This window comes from Myotis yumanensis, unplaced genomic scaffold, assembly GCF_028538775.1.
Source record: "Myotis yumanensis isolate MYYU_CA2020_CCGP unplaced genomic scaffold, mMyoYum1.0.hap1 SCAF_9, whole genome shotgun sequence".
Lineage (NCBI taxonomy): Eukaryota > Metazoa > Chordata > Mammalia > Chiroptera > Vespertilionidae > Myotis > Myotis yumanensis.
This window is the reverse complement of record NW_027223760.1, coordinates 75,379,478-75,393,202: the sequence shown is the minus strand read 5'-3', so window position 1 is coordinate 75,393,202 and position 13,725 is coordinate 75,379,478. Positions and strand designations below refer to the sequence as shown.

The following is a 13,725-nucleotide window of genomic DNA, read 5'->3' as shown; positions in this document are numbered from 1 at the left end:
ATTACCATCAACACAATCCCTTGAAAAAGGTCGTAAACATTAATTATGGTGTTGTACCCCAGAAGGTCGCAAACTGGTGACTGTACACCTGCACGAATGTCTTAGTCAAGTCTAGTCTGAAGAGTGTTTTCAAATCTTTTTATTGTTTAGAACATTTAAAAATCAGAAGTTAGCACAAAAAATAAAAATTTCTGGCATTGCCAGAAGCCAATTCCAGCATGTTCACCAGGGCTGAATCATCTGGAGTGGCAAGGGCATTTCCCCAAACCTGAATAGGATACATTAAATTGATTTCTTGGCTGCCAGACAGCTAAAGGGCATCTTAATCTACATGTTATTGCCTCCTACTGGCCAAACACCTGAACAGCCGTAGGCTAATTCCCCCATTCTGACAATGGATTCTGTACCAAACTCTGACCCTTTGAAGTGTATATCTCTGCCTTGCCTCAAGACAAGTTGTGTTAATAAAAAGCATGGGGTCCTGGGACGAGGAAACCTTAGAATTTAGAACATAGATCTTAGTTTCCTTTAAGCCAGCAGTTCTCAACCTGTGGGTCGCGACCCCTTTGGGGGTCGAACGACCCTTTCACAGGGGTCGCCTAAGACCATCGGAAAACACATATATAATTACATATTGTTTTGTAATTAATCACTATGCTTTAATTATGTTCAATTTGTAACAATGAAATTGGGGGTCACCACAACATGAGGAACTGTACTAAAGGGTCGCGGCACTAGGAAGGTTGAGAACCACTGCTTTAAGCTAAGTTCCTCTGACCCCCAAATGCCTTTCAAAATTATTTTTCGTTTCTGGACTCCTATTTAATCTACGCACAGCCTTCTCCAGATTGCTGAACCCTTCTTAATGCTGGAACAAGAACCCCTGCAGGCATTTTTTGAAAAATCAGAAAATAATAACTAGGCCCACGTTCTCACATGGCAAGAATAAGAGTTAAATAATAGCTCTTCCCTTTTACACAGGGCATAAATTCTCCAATTTGGCAGTCTCCACCACCACTCACTCCTTTATGCCTCAGCCTGTTTCATTCATTTAACTTACCTTCCAGACTCCAACAGGTATTTGCTATTCTTGTTCTATACAAAACAATATACAAAGTGGAAAAAAAATGTCTCCCTAGGTTCTGTTTGCATATTATCTCAAGTATATAAAAAATATATCAATAATTAAAAACCTGAGCATGAATAAAATGATAACATCTTCTAACAGTGATTTTTATGTTACAAAGAGACAGAAAAGGTATCACTTTTTTTTGCCATCAGCTAAAACACAAAAAAATATTTTATCCTGCTCTCCTCAGTCCTGGTGCTTACTGTGGAATAATAAAGGTTATATTAGGAGCTACATGAATGAATCTGTTTCCAAATCCCATCTGTCAATCAGAAAGTGGCCAGATGAAGAACCTTTCATAGCCATCAGCTCTTGGCTGAAATTCCTTGCATACTCTACTTCAGAAAGATCAGGAAAGAAGTGTCTAGAGGTCCTTGCTTGCTTCTCTAGCCACCTGGAACACGCTCCCTCTTTCAGTCCTTACACCCACATAACTCTCTCCCTCGCATCCTCCACGTCAGCACTCAAACAATTTCTTACCAAAGGGACCTTCCATAGCAAACTTTAATGAAAGAACACTCTTACTTCTCACTCTTTATCACCCTTCCCTGATTATATTTGTCTTGATAACCCTTATCACCACAAGATATATAACATATTTTTTATTGATTTATTTTGTCTCCTCCCTACTAAAATGTATATACTCCAAGGTTTTTTTCTATTCAACTCACTGTTGTATGCCCAGCATCTAGAATAGAATCCAATAACATTTATTGCATGAATGAATGAATGAATGAATGACTGCTGGTTATATAAAAGATATTATTTCCAAAACACAAATAATCCATAAAAAGTAAATTAATAAAGAAAACAATGGGGGTTTTTTCTATTTTGTTTTGTTTTGTTTTGTTTTGTAATTGACCAAAATGGCAACATAGAAGGCCATTTTCCTTCTCTCCTGGATACACTGAATGTACAGCTACACGTGGAGCTTCACTCTGAGAGAAATCCACAAACGAGTTGAATGATTCCTAAATATTGGACAGGAGAGAATACCCACATCGAAATTGGTAGGAAAGGCTGAGACATACTCTTGTCATAAGTCCCACTCTAGGCACAGTGATAAACAATTAGGATGGAACCCCGAACTCCCAGCTTCTCCCTGAGGAGCAAAGGGTTTCAACAGCACAGTAAATGCCCCAATTCTTAAATTCCCACCTGAGGGGTGGGCCCCCAAACAAGTAGCTCTGATAGCTAGCAGAGTTCAGGCCCACAGACTTGTAGCAAACAAAGAAGTTGTTGATGCACAGGAACCCTAACCACAGCTACCCCTGCAGGGCTCAGAACAGACGGAGCAGGAAAAAAAACATCTGCCTCCCGGTCTCTCCTTCCCTGGAAAGAGTGTAACTGCATACTTTATAAGATGCTACCTGAGGGCCTAGTAATTAATACACTTGTAGAGGCTGACTGTGATCCCACCTGGAACCAGAAAGAACCAGTGGGCACATCCCCCACTTTCTCCCTCCAGCTAACTCAACAATAAAACCAACTCACCAGACTCCCTGGAAGGAACTTCTACGACTATGCTTGTCTCATGCCCCCACTTTTGCAGCTACTTCTTCAGGGATGGGCCCCTGGATCACCTGGCTAGACTGCCAGCCAAGCTTTCATGGGTTCCACAGGACTGTAGTAAGCAAACAGGCAGGGTTTTTTAAAGGCTAAGGAGCACCCCCCACACACAGCTATGCGCCCAGGCTCAATGCAGAAGGGTTGCAAGCTTTCACAGTTGTTGCCTGGGGCCCAGCTTCTAATCAGCCTGCATCTAGGTGCTGACAGCAATCATTCCCTTTGGGACATTAATGGGTCTTCTCACACCCTCAACTACTGAGAGGCAACAAAGAGAGTGTCTGGGGCAATTACACAGGCTTCAGAGGCACCCGGGAGCTCAGGCTGGGCTCATCCATAAGATTCATCTCCTACAGAAGATCAGTCTGTAAAGACTGAAAGAGGTAGCTGTTTTAGCTAACATGTGAAAACCAACACACAAAGTCAAGGAAGATGAAGAAACAAGGCAAAAACATATAATAGATACACAGAAGATAAAGAGACAGAAATCTAAACATACAACTACAGAAAATCATCAAATCACAAAGAAAAAAATGGGGAAAAGAAATTACAAAACAACCAGAAAACAATTAAAATGATAATAGTAAGTCCATAATTACTATCAGTAATCACTTTAAATGTAAATGAACGAAATTCTCCCATCAAGACACTGAATATCTGAATGGATAAAACAAAAAGACCCAACCACATGCTTCCTACAAGAAACTCACTTTAGCTTTAAGGACACAGATTGAAAGTGAAGTGATAAAAATATATGTTCCATGCAAATGGCAACCAAAACAAAGCAGGTATAGCTATACTTATCAGATAAAATATACTTTAAGACAAAGATGGTCATTATATAATAATAAAGGGGTCAATTTAACAAGAAGACATAACATTTATAACTTTTTAAGCACACAACATAGAAGCATATAAATATATCAAACAAATATTAACAGACATGCAGGGGAAAATACAGCAATACAATAATAGCAGGGGACTATAATATCCCACTTTCAATAATGGCTAGATCATCCAAGACATAAAATCAATAAGAAAATATTGCTGTCAAACCTCAGAGGGAAGGCAGGAGAGGGTGGGGCAGGTGGGAAGAAATGAACCAATGAACTTGTATGCATATAAGCATAACCAATGGACACAGACAATAGTGGGGTGAAGGCCTGGGCTGGGAGAGGTCAATGCAGGGAAAGGTGGACATATGTAATACTTTCAACAATAAAGAATTAATTTTAAAAAAAAGAAAAGAAAATACTGGACTTAAACTACACATTTAACCAGATGTATCAATACTTTTTAAACTCTTCCAAAAAATAGACAAGAAAGGCCATAAATGATAAAGGATAAAAATCATACCCTGGCCGGTGTGCTAAGTGGTTAGAGCATTGGCCCATGCACTGAAGGGTCTCAAGTTCTATTCCTGGTCAAGGGAATGTACATGGGCTGCAGGATCAATCCCTAGCCCCAGTTAAGGCACATATGGGAGGCAACCAATCAATGTTTCTCTCTCTATTTCTCTCTCTCTTTCCCTCCCTCTCCCTCCCTCCCTCCCTTCCACTCCCTAAAAAATTCAATGGGAAAAAATGTACTTGGTGCCCTAGCTGGTTTGGCTCAGTGAATAGAGCATCGGCCTGGGGATTGAAATGAGTGTCAAGCTTAAGGAGTGAATTTATATTCCAGGACAGCTAGTTCACAGCTGTAAAGAGCACCCTAAACCATGCTTCCAGCCTTGAAGCTCTGGTATCCCCAGCATAAAACAGGCCTCCAGGAGCAGAGAGAAACTCCATCATAAGGCAGGAACACTGTGTGTGTGTGTGTGTGTGTGTGTGTGTGTGTGTGTGTGTGTGTGTGTGTGTCAAGAGACGGAACTAATGGTCATTCCGCTCCAGGTAGGGAAATCAGGTGCTCAGGCTTCTGGCCAGGAGCCCAACCCATCAAATGAGACAAACAGAAGCCCTCACCATCACTACTCTGAATGGACTCTTCCAAACAAAGCCAGCAGGAAAACACACCCAGAAAACACACAGCTTGCTAAGTAAAAGTGCACTGCAGTGCTTCCCTTACAATGCAAGTTCTAACTTCCAAGTATTTCTATTAAAGAGAAAAATAAACGGTTACTCTTGTGGAGGCAGGAAGTATGGCATGAAGAATAAGAGGATGAGTTTTAGGAATGAAAACATTTGGATTCAAATTATAGCTCTGCCAACGACTATATTTTTGACAATTCCTTTAACCTCCCTGAGCCTCTGTGTCCACAATGGTCACATTTATCTCATAGATTTATTATGAGAATTCAATTTGATAAGACAGTAAAACAAAATACACTTTACTATGAGAGCTAAATACACTTAGCTAATAAATTTTCATTGATTAATATGCTAATAATATAGTAGCTTGCCCTTTCCACAAAATATTGAGAAAAACAAAAACTGCCTTGAGGCACAATGAAATGATGAGAATAAATAGTCTAAGTGTTGTTGTAATTATGTTGTTTAATAACCCATTAAAATGGAAAGTTTTTGTACTTGTTCATTTTAGAAAAGAAGATAATAATAAAATATATTTACATATTTTTGTAGTATGAGTCAAAAATTATTCTACCTTTTTGCATTATACTTACCTTAACTACCAGTACTATCAACATATATTTATGACAAGAAATAGAAAATTTTAAAGCAGAGTACTGACATTATCAAAATGGTAGTTTGCAAAGATTACTCTGTTGGCAATGTGAGAACTGAATTATTTATTAATAATTTAATAAAGAGCTGAAAAAATGGTAAGCATGGGAGCCAGATAGTTCTTTTTAATTGTAAACTTTACAGTTCCAAAAAAACAACTATAATCAAAATTAAAGAGGAAAAATTTAAGCATGTCAGTTCTATTTTATAATCAAGTAAGAAGATAAGGAAAACTAAAGAGGTTATGGAAAATCAGAGAGAAACACCTCTCCCCTCTCCTCTCTCCCCTCTCCCCTCCTATATGGCCCTCTCCCCTGTCCCCTCTCCCCTCTCCCTCTCCCTCTCCCTTCTCCTTCCCTAACCCCTTCTCTCTCTCCTGTCTCTTCCTTATCGATTCTCCCCCTCCTCTCTCTCTCTCTCTCTCTCTCTCTCTCTCTCTCTCTCTCCTCCCTCCCAACCCCACTCCAATCCCTCAGGTGCTCACATTCATTTTAAGGAGCAACCTCGCCATCTTGTGGTTTTTATGAACATTTAATACAGAGCAAAACTTGCATTTCCGGACTTTATAAGTAAAAATGCAAGGGAAGGAAGCTAAAGGGAAAAGATATTTTATCTTTTTTTAATATATCTTTATTAATTTCAGAGAGAAAGGAGAGATAGAAACATCAATGATGAGAGAGAATCGTTGATTGGCTGCCTCATATATGCCCCACACTGAGGATCAAGCCCACAACCTGGGCATGTGCCCTGACCAGGAATCAAACCATGACCTCCTGGTTCATAGGTTGATGCTCAACCACTGAGCCATGCCAGCCAGGCAAAGATATTTTATCTTTTCATTTGCCTGAACACCAGATGATCTGGCCTGCCCACTTCTGGTTTCACTCATTTTTCTTGTGTCTACCTGGGTTGTCTCCTTAACTTATGAGCTCTTAAAAAGCAGACGCTTCACTGGTGTTTTTGTTTTCTATACCACCTATGACACCTCCTCCCACAGCTCTCAACGCTCTGCCTATCATAGGTTAATCTTCCAGAGGTCAAAGGTCCCTCTGACAAACTGGTAAGAAGCTATAAATTCTTCCTAGAAAAAAGTAATTGAACATATGCTTACACTCCTAGAACCCCATTCCTGAACCCATAGCTAAAAAACTGGTTAAAGACCCTCAGTTGGTAATCACTGCTTGTTTTCTATCTGCTCCAGGCCCACAGCACCTAGATTATCAGCACAATCCTCCTGCAGGGGATCAATTCAAGGACACCTTTGAGACTTCCATGCAAATAGGAGCTTCAGAATGGGGATTCGGCCCAAAAATAGGAGAACAAAATAAGTAAGGTTCCATCTAGAGTCCCAGTGATGGCGAACCTTTTGAGCTCGGCGTATCAGCATTTTGAAAAACCCTAACTTAACTCTGGTGCCGTGTCACATACAGAAATTTTTTGATATTTGAAACCATAGTGAAACAAAGACTTATATTTTTGATATTTATTTTATATATTTAAATGCCATTTAACAAAGAAAAATCAACCAAAAAAATGAGTTCGCGTGTCACCTCTGACACGCGTGTCATAGGTTCGCCATCACTGATCTAGACTATTTCATTAGCCTCCTGCTTCTACCTCATACTTACCTCTTCTGATCACAGTGATCTTCCTAATACGTAAATCAGAGTGCACTACTTTCCTGCCTAAAGCTTTCTAGGAGCTTTTCCAAGTCACCTAGAGTAAATCTGAACTACTTATCCCTGGATTAGAGAGTCCTTCATGACTTATCCCAACAGCTTATCCCTTCCTGAGGCATTTGCACTACCTAGAATGTGTTTTTTTTCTTCTACTCTTCACATGGCTGGCTACTACTGATCTTAAATATATCATCCACAAAGAGGCTTTCCCTGCCCGCCCAATCGAAAATAAACTCCTAGGAACTCTGACATTTTATCATATTTTCATTCTCTCTACAGCACTTATCACTCTCTGATACATTATATATATATATTTGGTGAGGGGTTACGAATTTATTCAATCATCTGCACACCAGGTGGCTGGGCCTAGATGGCTCCAGCCTGATATTTTTTATTTTTTGATGAACAACTGCCTCTCCTTTAGAAGGCAAGCACCATGAGAGCTGTGACAAGTGTCTGTTCTCTGCCATATCTTTTCAGCACCTACAATGTCTACGGGTATCTCAGTAAATGTGTGAATAAATAAATGTGAATAAATGAGTTTAGGAAATAGAAATAACACTTATCTTACTTAATACTTACCTAACTTAACACTTATTCTTTGGCTAGAAGGCAAAGATTAAACTGTACTTCCTCCAGTAATACCTGGAATAACCTGTTTAGGGTAGAGGACAGAGTAAGAAGGTCCAGACAACTACATTTCCCAGGTTCAACTGTTCACATTCCCTAGTAGACGATATCTCGTCCCCTCTCTTTTCATTCTCTGTGCATCTCATCCATACCATGGTCCAAACAAGATATTCGAAGCACCCATATCTAGAATGATAACAATATTTATTGAGTTATCATGTATTAGCACTCTATTAAATGTTTGTCCACTAGATCATTTAATTCGCACAACAACCCTATGAGTTAGGTACCATTATCCCTTTTTTACAATTATAAAAGCTGAGTCTTAGAAGGTTAAGTGCCCTGTCTAAGGTCACACTAATAGGAAGTAGCAGGACTAGGATTTTAACTCAAGTCTGGAGCCTTAAACATAAAAATGTTTTTTTGTGCAAAAGTCCAAGGTAGCTCAAGTTGAAGATGCCCCAAACAGACTCATATGCCACCTCAGTCACACTCACATGCCACCAACCCAGACCAGTCATTTTCCACATTTACTGTTTTACTGAACGAAATATCACCCCCACATCTGCAAAAATCCAAAATCCTAAGAGTCACCCTGGACAGTTTTCCTTCAGTTTGTGTCCATAACCAATTAATCACTAATTCATTATTATTTGATCTGCCAAATAACTCACAAATCGATTTAAAACATTATGCCCTTTTATAGCTTACTACCTGGTCCCTCACCTCAGTTTATTCTTCACATGGCTATAAATGCCTTTTGAATATGTAATTCTGATCAAGTCATTTCCCTTATTAAATTTTTATTAAATTGCCTACAGGATAAAATAATACTTTCTTAGTATGACACACTGAGTCACTTGCACCTGGCCCCTCACCACTCCGTATGTCATCTCCTGCCACTCCTCTAAAACAACTCACACTCAGTTAACTGTTCTCCACATATACAAGGCTCTTTCATTCCTCTGGGCCTCTGTACACTCCATTTTACTTATCACCCCCACCTGCTGGTCTGTCTTGTAAACAAAGAACTCTTAAAATAAAGACCTAGTCGATAATGGGCTCTTAAGAACAAGAAATGAGGTTTCAAGAAGACTAGGACCTATCTTGGTAATAAATTTAAAAACAAAGCAGGCATGTCTGAAGTTAATATCATGGCTGTTAGCCGATATCAACATTTCAGCAGCTACAGAAACTCCAACAATATATTTTTACATAAAAGGAGAACAGAAGGCAATAAAATATTTGACAACAAAGAACAGAATCTTTCAAAATGTATACAAGTATCTGGATTCTGTTTCTGCTCATTTTCTGGTATATAGATTATTTCTGAATTAAAATGATAAATTATGAACTCATGATACATTTAATTTTTTAAATATATTTATTTTCTTATCTGTCTACTGAAAAGACCTAGAAGCAAAGACTAACCACCCAATAGCAATGAACATCTCTAATATCTAGGTTGTGGTCTGTAAATACCATTTCCCACTAAAAGGAATTAGGGGGGATAGGAGGGACTTGGGGGTCAATGGGGGAAAAGGGGGACATATGTAATACTTTCAACAATAAAAAATTATTTAAAAAATAATAATAAAATTAACACACACACACACACACACACCCCCAAAAAAAGAAAAGAATTAAGATTCCTTTGGGAAATAGTTGATTCCAGGATGGGGCAGGAAATGTACAAAGTACACCTAGAATATCTTGTTATACCAATAGTCAAAGACTATTGATCATTAAAAGGATGCAGAAGCCATCTTAAAAAGGCCCCTACTGACCAAAGTTGAAATAGTTTGGGTATCAATAAGGACAATAGCTTCAATGGACTGAAACACATCAAATTTGTTAAAATTTGTGAGTTTATAATGATTTTTTAAAATCATCAGTCACCCTTGGAGGATACTAGGGAATAAATTCATTACCATGACAATTGGTAAGTGGAATGAATTTACATCTATCCTGCCTTTACTAAATGAACTATACTTCAGGGTAATCAAATAGTTGATGAGGAGAAGATTCCCTTTATAGAAATTTTCCAACTAATATATGAAGAAGGAATGGCAGAAGTAGGATAGCTTCATTTTGTAGCTCCTAATGAACAGATCTAGGCAATCATCATCAATGGCTGTTAACATCGCAAAATATCAACAGCTAGACCTTATGTTCCTCCTGCTGTTATTAGAAACTTCCATCTATGAAATATTCTTGACCCCCAAAAATGTTTAAATCTGAGCAAGCCCACAAATGTTTCAATTTATAAAGAAAAAGAAAAAGTTAAACAACACGGGAATGTAAGCAGCAAAATACAAACTTCCCAACAAATAAACTGTAAGAAAAAAAGAGATTGAGGAGGAACTAAAAATTAAAGATTTAAGAAACATACCAATCGATTGTAATAATTGGATTTAATTTGGATCCCAATTCAAATTAAGAAATTGTAAAAAGAATGAGCAAGAGAAGTGGGAAAGTCTGAAAACCAACTACATATTTCATAATGTTAAATTATAGTTATTTTTTATTTTTCATGTGATAACATTGGATAGTTATGCTTTAAAAAGAGTTCTTCTCTTTCAGATATATTCTGAAATATTTAGAAATGAAAATATAAAATTTGCTTTTAAAATACTAGAGAGATGGAAAAGAGGTGGCTTTGTAAACAAAATAAGATTGGCTATGGTCATTATTGAGCTGGGTTATATGTGCCAAAAGCCATTATACTATTCTATCTACTTTAATGTGATTTTAAAATTTTCCACAATAAAATGTCAAAAAATAAATAAACTTAAGAACGACATGCAGGGGAGGGCAGTTAGGGGCAACCAGGCCAGCAGGGGAGGAATATTAGAATGGAATGGGTTTAGGGCAAAAATTCTTGCTTTTCAGATGAGAAAACTAAGGCCTAGACAGGCTAAGGGACTTGTCCAATGCAATAAAGCCCATCAATAGCAAAACTATGACTCACACTCAAGTTTTCAGTTTCCAAGTCTTGTTCTCCATGTGAACAGGAGAGTTCTATTCTATTCTGAAGAATCTCCTATCTCTTCTACTTTATAGGATTAATTCAGAAACATATTAAAGAGCCAGTTCTCTAATAAGTGTTTTATTTTTTCATTTGTGTGCTTTGTTTTGTAGACATTTCCCTTAAGCCTCTTTCCTCCACTGTGACAATTAAATGAGATGTGTTCAGCAAATGGGCCAAAGTTGCACATTCTTATGGTTTGTCGCTGAACTTTTCCTGTTGGCATTGTAAAAAACCTTCCTATTCCTTTTATAGTTTTCCCACAATCAGACCTTCCATTTATTAGGGTTTGTACTTCTGTCATATGCACAACAATTAGGATTCTCACAGTCATACCTCATTTTGGTATGTTTTATTTCTTTCTCCCTCGGGGTAAGAATATAGCATTTCTAACCTGTAATATATGCAACTTTCTACAAGATTACATACCGTAGCAGGACTCCAATGAGATTCCTGTAAATTTCAATACAGCAAGACACCTCCCTGCAAACCTGCTGAACAATCAAAACTAGCACTTAACCCAAGAACTCCATAAAGCCAACTAACAAAGGTAATTTAGGGGTAATAATAGTAATAATAATAGTTAACATGGACCGAGCACTTGCTATGTTTCAGGAACTATGTTGGTGCTTTCTGGGTATTATCTCATTTCAGTCCCATAAGAACTAAAGGAGGTAAATTTTATTACCCTATTTTAATTACTACTGAGAAAAATGAGGTTTTGAGAAACTAAGTGCCCTACCCAAGATCACACATCTATTTACCATAATTCTATAGGTAGTTATTGAAGTGTTGACACTCATTACTATGTAACCACTTTAATAAAATATTTTCCATGAATATCAGTAGTTCATACATTGTCCAAAGACCAAAAATGTGATTAATTTGGTCTGCTACCTCAATAACCTTTAAAATTAGATCCCTCAATCTCTATCCCAGAGAGGCAGCAAAATATAATACTATTAAGTATGTATTCCTAGTCAGAGAAGGTAAATAAATTTGTGAGTTAAGCAGTATTCATCAATGCAGCAAAAGCATACCAAGCAAAAAAAAAAAATCTTTACACTGATGATATATCATTATCTCACAATTACCATTCTATGTTATGACACCCAACTTGATGATGCCAATATATAAAAGTATGTTTTGTCTGACAATTGTTTCTTTTTTTAATATATTCTTATTGATTTCAGAGAGAAAGGGAGAAGGAGAGAGACAGAAACATCAATGATGAGAGAGTCATTTATCGGCTGCCCCCTGCACAACCCACACTGGGGACTGAGCCCCAAACCAGGGCATGTGCCCTGACCTGGAATCGAACCGTGACCTCCTGGTTCATAGGTCAATGCTCAACCACTGAGCCATGCTGGCCAGGTGACAATTGTTTCTTATGTATGTGTTCATTTTCCCCAACTAGTTGGCATAACACTAAGCAGACAGTAGGAACTTAAACACTTATTACCTGTACTACTACATATTTTTGTATTTATACCATTTTGTGCATGCCTATGATATTCTTCACATAAATTATAAAGATAAATGTTTTCACAAGATTGACAGGAGTTAGGAATTGAATATCAAGACACCATCTTGCATGTAATATGCAGTTTTTTATAGAAAAAAAATGAAAAGCCTTTAAAACTATCATCATCCAAATGGAGTCTACAATTGCAAAGGCTCTGATAATCATGCTTAAAGTGACTTTAACTACACCCGCAATAATGTACATACTCAGAGAGAGAAAGAGAAAGCGAGAGAGAGAATATCCTAAATCCCAGAAAATTTATTCAAATAAGGAGGGGGAAAAATATTATCACCCATACTGATACAATGAAAATTAATTGGAGAATTTGCCCTCAAATTAAAAATTCAAATATATTTTCATAGAATCTATGAAAAAGAAACTATATCAGCAGTTACATCTATATCCCAAGAGTCAACATTTCCTATAAGACAAATGAAGCTCACGTTTTGGGATGCCCCTTAAAATCATTAAATAATAAAGAGAATCACCATTGTTATCTATTTATCATTTTCAGGAACAAAATCAAATTATAAGTGACAGAAATATTAAACACACTCTATGAGTAGAAAAGAAAATAAAAATCCAGCCAGACTCTCACATAAAACCAATTCCCGATAGTAAGATTCCCACACTCGAAATAGCAGCACTACGTCAGCCTGCGAAAGGACATTTTGGGCAAAAAACACAAAAATGTTCAGTACTAATCTCTTTACAGAGACTAAATATCATCTCAAATTAAATTCAGATAAATGAATAACTCAGTTGGCTGATACATTAACAAGAATCACCTTTAGCCTTATCCCATTGCCAAGAGAAAAATATTTAATTAAGTAATATCACCATCTTTAGTTAACAGAGATCAATGAAACAAAAGAATAAAAGGAACCCAAGTAAGAAAGATATCAAATAAAATCCAGTAATCAATGAAAATATATTTTTAAAACATAGCTAATGTAAACATCTGGTTTATTTTATAATTACATTTCAATTAATTATTACAAAGTACATTTACCAATACAAAGTGATAAAAACTGCATTTCCTTTTTTTTTTTTTTTTTGCAAAGAATGCGATAAATCCTAAGAGAAGATCTAACCATACTCATATCTTTGGTATCTCCACTGATGGTGAAGACACTGACTCCAAAAACCAAAACAAAAGTTGTCCATTTAGTGTATCTTCAATATAAAAACATGGATTTCTTTCAATATACTTATCTCCCTTATTATTTCAGCTAAACAAGTATTAAGATAAATTTACATTTTTTTTCCACAATCCAAACAATGGCAAAGGAAAATAATTCAAAACATTTCATCTAAGAACTATTTTTAAAAAAAACTCTTTTCACCCCTGGCTGCTTGAAAACTGACCACCAACATGAATGACACAGTAACTATCCACACCAGGAAGTTCATGACCAACAGACTATTTCAGCAGAAACAAATGGTCACTGATGTCCTTCTCCCTGGGAAGGCAACAGTACCTATGA

General features: G+C 37.1%; 1 protein-coding gene across 2 annotated transcripts in view; it reads right to left on the bottom strand.

Annotated features, from left to right (window-relative positions):
• Nucleotides 1-13,725, bottom strand: part of SUGCT (succinyl-CoA:glutarate-CoA transferase) — a 527,109-nt gene that overhangs the window by 485,943 nt on the left and 27,441 nt on the right. The window lies entirely within an intron of this gene.